An 8,847-nucleotide genomic window follows, 5' to 3' on the forward strand; every position below is an offset into this window, starting at 1 on the left:
GGTATTGTGTCACCCTTCTCCATCTTGATTTTTCTGAGCTTGTCCTTCAGTGCCAGCTTCCTGTGGTCAATGCTGCTTTGAAAAATGTTTGTCAACTCCTTCCACATTGAAAATGGAGTTTCACTACAATGGAGGTTCGAGACAATATTATGTCAAACTCATTCTAGGATAATCCTTCTCGCCTTTGCCACAAAATTTCTCCACTCTGGTAGATCTTGAGCATCAATTGGCTTAGGAATATCTTTGTCTATGAATTCCTTAAGCCTATTGTCTTCCAATACTATCTCCATCCTGTCCTTCCAAGAAATATAGTTCGAACTACCCTCAAGGGCATATTTGAGTCTCAATCCATAGAACGACATCCTATTGGCTCTGAAGTATAACACTACAAATTCAATTTATCCTACAAAAGTCAAACTTGTACTCTCCTCTTCTATAGTGATTTCAACTTTGATACCATGTAGAAATTCCTTGTAGATTCAAAATTAAAATTTAATATGCTAAAACAATTGACTTGAATTTACTCTACTCATCAGTAGAAACAGTAAACGATCGATGAAATCACGAAGCATCAAAGAGAAAGAATTCAATTACACATAACACAATAATCTTCTGGGTAAATCCACAACTAAAAACCCATGATATCTGTATATTTCATTAATCAGAAATGATTATTATTATTATTATTATTATTATTTGATTTTAAGGTCACAACCAAGCCAGACACCAAATTGGTGTATGAGACCCATTTGTTTGTGGGACAAGGGACCCACCTTCATGCAACGATTTGACTGCTAAGTCTACGAAGGCATACATACTCTACCCCGCTCTGGTTTTGAACTTGTGACCTTTTAGGAGAAAACACATGATCTTAACCATTCAACCCATTGAATCTGTAATATGAGAAGATTACAATGCTTTGCTCAAGCCCGATCAACCTCTGCACTATCTCAATATATCTCATTGCTTCCCAAACAAGCTCAAGCCAGTACTTAGCCAATTATGTTGCCTACCAAGATCTTATTTACTTGCAGACTTTCCTTGGGAATTAGTCCACATTTAGTTGGGGAATTCCACAAATATGAATTGCGCAATCCTCATAAGCCTTCCTACGATTGCATGCACGACATGTACAATTTGGATTATTATAAAATTGATAGTATATTGTCGCTGAACTTTGATATCAACCGGGTCTTTCTCTGATCTGACATGCATGAGTTAATTATGAGTGAATATTCAATTTACTAGTTGATCACTGCTAGTTACACCCCACTACTAGATCTCCCACTAATTCCTCCATTAGTTGGAACTAGTTTAACTGAATTTAACTCAGTTAGACTGAATTAAATAATCACAACTCAAAATAAACTCAACCAAGTCTCCTAAAAAGTAGGAGACACTCTACATGACTCAAGTTATACCATTAACTTGAATTAATTGAGCCAACTAAGTGAAATTAACTTATTTAACTATTACAATTTGTCATGAGATGTGGAATTACAATTCAATTCCTAATTTAGTTAAAGGACAAATTTAAATTAGGACTTTCTTGTTGCATTTGCAACATTCTTTAGTGCTCTCATCACCTACAATCATTGTTCAATCATTGGTAAGTACTACCTTGGAATTAGTACCCAAAACTTTACCTCCAACTTTATCAAGGGACAAACCAATAGAAGTTTCAATTTACAATAAATGAAGATTCAATTTCATTCCCTGATATTTAGTAACCCTCTTCCTATGCTTAGTGATGTTCATCTTTCTTTCTGATCATTAAATCAATACTCCCATTTTAATAAAAATAAATAAATAAATCTTGAGGCATAGAATATACAATTTCATGCCAAACCAAGACAACCCAAAACCAACCTCGAGGGTGGATGATGTGCATATTGGTAAGATGGAAGTGATTAGGAAACAATTTCACAATTTCATGAGACCAAGGGTTAAGCACTAGACAAAATTTATTGGAACCTTGATATAACAGGGTTTCTACCTAGCTAGAACCTTGAAAAACACCAAATCTCCACCTACATTTATGTCATGTGTGTCTGGTGCTGACGAATTTCCCTTCATGAGGGTGTTATCACTGGGCTAGAAAGGGTTGGGTTGTGTCAACCTTCAACCCAGCATAACTATTTCAAACCAAATTTTGACTGGAAGTTAGCCCTTCCGATCTGAGAGGGCTCTCTCAATATATTTAAAAATTTTACTAGATAAGCTCAAAAATACAGATGGCTAACTCTGGCTTTCTATGAGATTTTTGCAGGTGAAAGAGTGCGAGGATAGCCACCATTGGGCATGGAGTCAATTAAAGAAAATCAATTACAGAAAACACTATTTTGTGGAATTTGAGGCATTTTTAGTTTACTAATGTGAATATGGACATTTATAGTAATCACAACAAATTGAAGGGAGTTGGAGAAATATAACATTGAATTCCAAGTAATCAAATAAGATATGAAACTAATAACAACATAGGAGCATGATAGGATGGAACTGAAACCAAAAATGAATCTCAGGAAAAACAAAGTATTTTTGCAAACTATATTTTTATTAACTGAAAAGTATACAAAAGTGTTGTTCTCACATCATCGATCCCTCTCTCTTTTCAAAGTTAAGAAACCACCCATATATAGAGTGATATCTCTTTTACAAAATCTGCTACCTGGGCTAGATTCGATTAACAGCTAAGAGATCTAATCCTATTTGATTAATAAAACATTGAGCCTTCATAGGGGTTTTTTGTTTTAACAAAGTTTGAAGACAAATAGGAGTCACCCAAACAAAACCTATCTAACTGTTGCGATTATTTAGGAAATTACAATTGTTTGTAGTGTGGCACTATATTTGTGGAAACTTAGAACATCTAGCCCTTTCGAATCCTGTTGTGTTGTTTCTGGGTAATACGTGTTGAACGTGTCTCGTTGTCCTTTGTGTCTTGCTTCCCTCTAGTCTCTGCATTCTGTTTGATGACCATGCTATTAGATATATGCCGAAAAACACCCTCGATGTCCTCTGAGTGGAGGAAAAATGCATGCTTTAATGCTCGTTGATCTAGGCTATTGTTCTCGGCTGATTCAATCTGGGTATGTTGCGATCACAATCACAATACAGGAGGGATCCTTTTACCATATTCCATAATGTTTTGTCGATTTTCTGGATGTGAAACTTTAATAAAGCATGACACATAAAATATTGCATCTAGAACCAGGACTTCACATATTTCCATCGGGAAGGAAGAAGGGGCGTTAACATTGATTTATGGTGATTTATCGATATGACGGACCTGAAATTTCACACAACCATAATACGTAACTTTTCGGGTCAATCGCAATCATAAGTCAGAAAGGAGTTCAGCAGAGGAGGGAGTTATGTTTGTGTGATCCTTGATTGTGATATCACAATCGGCGAGGGTAGGTCTTATCAAAATCGGATTGCAGAGGAGGGATTTGTGATATCTCAATCAACGAGCAAAGGAGGGACTTGCGATATCTCAATCAACGAGTAGAGGAGGGACTTGCGATATCGTAATCACAAAATGGAAGGAGAGATGGGTGGCAGTTGGTATCGTAAAAGGGAAGCATCGCTAACGATATTTTTTGTGGGTCCCAAGAATTTAAAAGGACTGTTACATGTTTTTATTAATGTTTAAATGGGATGTGACTAGAGTTGGAAATGGGTTAATGCGGCTAGAGTTGGAAATATTAATAATGAAATGGAAATGGCTAGAGTTTTAAAAACAAAGGATGAAATGGGATGGGTTTTCGAGAATATGAGAATTTCTCCAAAACAATTTAAAATGGACCTATTCTTCCTCCTTTAATCTCCAAATGCAAGCACAACAACCTCTTTTAGAAAAGTAGTGGATAGATGCAAAGAGCAGTGGTCAAAAACCTTATCTCAAAATAACTAATCAAACTAAAAAATATTTCTAGGAGTTATCATGGATAACAATGACTCCAATGGGGATGTTGTGCCCCTGTGGTGCAACAAAGAACTAGCAGACCAGTTGCTTGACCATTGGGTTGATCCCAATTTGAAGACTACATTCAAACCCACTTCACCAAACTAAAGAGAAAACTACAAACCAACTGAAAAACAACTACTACTGTTGTAATATGATATCAAATTGTTGTATAAACTGAAACTGACAATTGTAAAATGTTTCCTAAAGCTTAAGGAAATGCTTGCCCAAAAGTCTTATTTATGTACCAATAACCATATTCGAGTATTTGAAAATCCACCTGCTTAATTCAAGCAATATGAAACCTCCAGTATAACCAGTCAAAGAGTCGATTCAACACCTGAGCTTCTTGACTATGCTTGAACAAAATCAATAGTGAATCATCTATTGGCAACTCAAAATAAAAACTGAATCCATCACCTGAGATTATAAATGAAATAAACTCCACCTTCATTGATGACTAGAATAGACTTACCAAACGATCTTGATAATCATGAAAAATCACCTTTTCTTGATGAGTAACACCATGAGGACTGAATTTATTCATAACTGATGGCCTCTATTGTCCTATATCTTCAATTCCAAGACCATCATCAAATAAAAAGGAAACAATAGATTTATTTTCCCTTCCATGTCAATCAACAAAAACATCCATGCATCCTTGAACATCGTCCAACATGACATCCATATTGTGTGTATCAAAACTACTCTTTTGCTTAGCAAACAAATAAGATATAACCTTTGGTATTTTTGCTTGAGGAATGTCATCTTAAGTCTAAACACTTAAAGCTCGTATACAAACAACTTTATGCATTTCATCCATGTCATTTTGATGATCCTTAAATAGAATAGGTAAAACTTGTATATTCATCTCTTCATGTAACTCAGGTTTACCTAAAAGTGAACTATCATGCACTTCAACTGAGACAACATCATTATGATTTTCAACGGAAAAAAGTTATTGTTTAGGTAGACAACTTTCTTCACCTGCTACCTCTCTGTTCAGAATCTTCATGCATGTATTTTCAACAAGCTAATCTTGAGGAATTTCTTCTTGACATAAAATCTTAGAAAAGGAATAGGCTGAAAAACAATTTGAATGATTTGGCTCATACCTTTGACTACATATAGATTGACAGGGTTGCAAATCTTCATGGATTTCATGTAATATGGCTTGATTGTCAAATTTCTGATCCATTTCATCTTCAACTAAAGAAGAGACATTTGCTTGTTGGAAAGCTTCTTGATCATCATGATAATTAGCTTGAGAATAAAATTCATAAAGTACCTCTGACACCTCCTCATCATCCATACATTCTACATCATCATGAATACATTTGAGATATTGAATGAAACCTTTCCAAAAATTACAACAGTCTTCAAATAGTGGTGATGAAGGATGAGACTTCCCATAATGTCCAAAAAATATTCTATGGAAATATTTAAGAGAACACAAGCTTCATAAACATCTTCATGAGACAATCCTCAGGAAACTCAACCCTTAGTTTACATACATGTACATGGAATTTAACCAAATGTAGACCAACATCATTTTCCTTTTCATCTTTAAATATGGGAAGATGGGTTGACCAATCAACACAAGGCATAGGATTTGGAAAACTATATATGTGAGACCGATCCATAGGAGCATACCTATCATTTTGTCTTGCGGTAGAACTCATCTTGGAAATTCTTCAAGCTACTGATCTTCAAGTAGTGGAGTCACCATGAAGCTTCGATCTTTAGGATCTTTTGAAATTGGAGTCACTAGGGTAATATCACAACCTTCAGAAAATTGTGGTTTCCTGTTACCCTCAAGAATCAGAATGAAGAGACTTAAAGAAAAATCCAGGAAATGGAACTTTGCAGCTCCCGGTCACACCAAAATGTTATCTCTGGGTTGGAAAGGGTTGGGTTGTGTCAACCTTCAACCTAGTGTAACTATTTTAAACCAACTTTTGACTGGAAGTTAGCCCTTCCAATCTGAGAGGGCTCTCTCAATATATTTAAAAATTTGACTATGATAAGCTCAAAAATACATATGGCTAACTCTGGTTTTCTATGTGATTTTTGCAGGTGAAAGAGTGTGAGGACAACCACCATTGGGCATGGAGTCAATTAAAGAAAATAAATTACAAACAACATTGTTTTGTGGAAGTTGAGGCATTTTTAGTTTACTAATGTGAATATGGACATTTACAGTAATCACAACAAATTGTAGGAAGTTTGAGCAATATAACATTGAATTCCAAGTAATCAATCAACTATGAAAAATGATAACAACATAGGAGCATGATAGGATGGAATTGAAACCAAAAAAGAATCTTAGGTTAAAACAGAGTATTTCTACAAAATATATTTTTATTAACTGAAAAGTATACAAAAGTGTTTTTCTCACATCATCGATCCCTCCCTCTTTTCAAAGTTAAGAAACCACCCATATATAGAGTGAGATCTCTTTTACAAAATCTGCCAGGTGGGCTAGATTCTATAAATAGCTAGGAGATCTAATCCTATTTGATTAATAGAACATTGAGCCTTCATAGGGATTTTCTATTTTAACAGAGTTTGAAGACAAATAGGAGTCACCTAAACAGAACCTATCTAACTGTTACAATTATTTAGGAAAATAAAATTGTTTGTAGTGTGGCACTGCGTTTGTGGAAACTTAGAACATCTAGCCCTTTCGAATCCTGTTGTGTTTTTCCTGGGTAAAACGTGTTGAAAGTGTCTCGTTGTCCTCTGTTTCTTGCTACCCTCTTTTCTTTGCACTCTGTTTGACGACCATATTGCTGGATATACACCGAAAAACACCCCCGGTATCCTCTAAGTGGAGGCAAAATGGACGCTTTAATGCTCGTTGATCTAGGCCATTGTTCCATGCTTATTCAATATGGGCCTGTTGTTATCACAATCGCAATACAAGAGGGAGACTTTTACCATATTCCATAATGATTTTCTGACTGTCTGGATGTGAAACTTTAATAAAGCATGGCACATAAAATATCGTATCTAGAACCAGGACTTCACATATCACCATCGAGAAGCAAGAAGGGGTGTTAACACTAAGCTACGGTGATTTCTTGATATGCAGGACCTGAAATTCCACACAACCATAATACATAACTTTTCGTGTTTATTGCAATTGCAAATTGGAAGGGAGTTCAATGGAGGAGGGAGTTATGTATGTGCGATCCCCGATTGCGATATCAAAATTGGCGACGGAAGGTCTTATTGGAATCGGCAAGCAGACGAGGGACTCGCGATATCGAAATCGGCGGGGAGAACTTGCTATATGCGATATCTCAATCGCAAAAGGGAAGGGGAGACGGGTGGCACTTGGTATCGTATAAGGGAAGGGCCGATCACAATATGTTTTGTGGGTCCTAGGCCTTTAAAAGGACTGTGACATGTTTTTATTAATGTTTAAATGGGATGTGGCTAGAGTTGGAAATGGGTTAATGCTGTTAGAGTTGGAAATATTAATGTGGCTAGAGTTGTAAATATTAATAATGAAATGGAAATGGCTAGAATTTTAAAAACAAAGGATGAAATGGGAAGGGTTTTAGAGAATATGGGAATTTCTTCAAAACAATTTAAATTGGACTTGCTCTTCCTCCTTTAATATCCAAATGTAAGCACAACAACCTCTTTCAGAAAAGCAACGAATAGATGCAAAGAGTAGTGGTGAAAAAATTTATCTCAAAATAACTAATCAAACTAAAAAAAATTATTTCTAGGAGTTATCATGGATAATAGAGGGTTTTATTAAAAAATAGTGTAACTTTCAATTATTCTCTCTCACATTACAAGGAAAAAAAATTAATAACATCTCATCAAGGAAACAAGAGGAAACATCCTTTGCATCAATTACCTTGCATTTCTCATACTCCATGGACATCTTCTCATTTTCTACCATAAAGTATGGAGAAATATAACCAAGACCAAATTGCATTCCCTCCACAATATATATATATATATATATATATATTATTTTATGTGATTTTTCCCTCTTCAAGTGTCACAACACCTTTCTTTCCAAATTTTATCATAATCTCCACTATCATGTTTCCTATTTCGTAGTTATTCCCAACACTCAATGAAGCAACATCTACCAATTCACCATTTGCAACTTGGAAAATAATATAGATTATGAAGTGTAAACATGTGTAACCAGATACATATAACAAAAATACCAAATGTTTCACAAGAAACTCCTCAACATGCTACCCTAGTGTATGGATTAAATACTAACGTTTCATTGACTATTTCCGTAATAAAATTGCACCTGAACCATACAACTAAACAACTACAATTGTTGAAGATCTAACTGGACCATGCAACCAAATGTATTCCATAAGACAACTATATGAAAAATGAAAACGAGTTTGCAACCAAAAATACCTTAGGTAACTAATTCATTCAAATAGATTCAACACCAAACCATCAGAAAAATATAAAACCAAACCACTGAATATATGAGGATTTACCTCCTTTTACAAACTTTAGAGTTCTAAAAAAAAAGGGCCTTTAATATAGTATAAATGCCCCTAGTAATTTCAATGGGATTTGCGCCTAATGCAAGAACTTAAAAAAAATGTTACATTTCAAATTCTTATTGATAATTTTAAGATACAACCTTGTCTGCTGAGTTCTTCCTAACGAGATCATAACAATTGAAAAAAGGATCAAAAATTTGAAATACCTCATAGTGATTTTTCATTCCAATACCATCTTAAACTCGTTAAATGCCAAACCAAAACTAAAAATTCAAACACCATAAAGCCGTACACAAATAAATAGATATTAAGCCAATACTAGTGACAAAAAATTACCTTTACATCTTCACTCATTAAACCCTGTGCAAGTACAATAGATGT

Source organism: Pinus tabuliformis, chromosome 7 (genome assembly GCF_031772625.1).
Source record: "Pinus tabuliformis cultivar Carrire ecotype Pingquan chromosome 7, CPIR1, whole genome shotgun sequence".
In the NCBI taxonomy this organism is placed as follows: Eukaryota; Viridiplantae; Streptophyta; class Pinopsida; order Pinales; family Pinaceae; genus Pinus; species Pinus tabuliformis.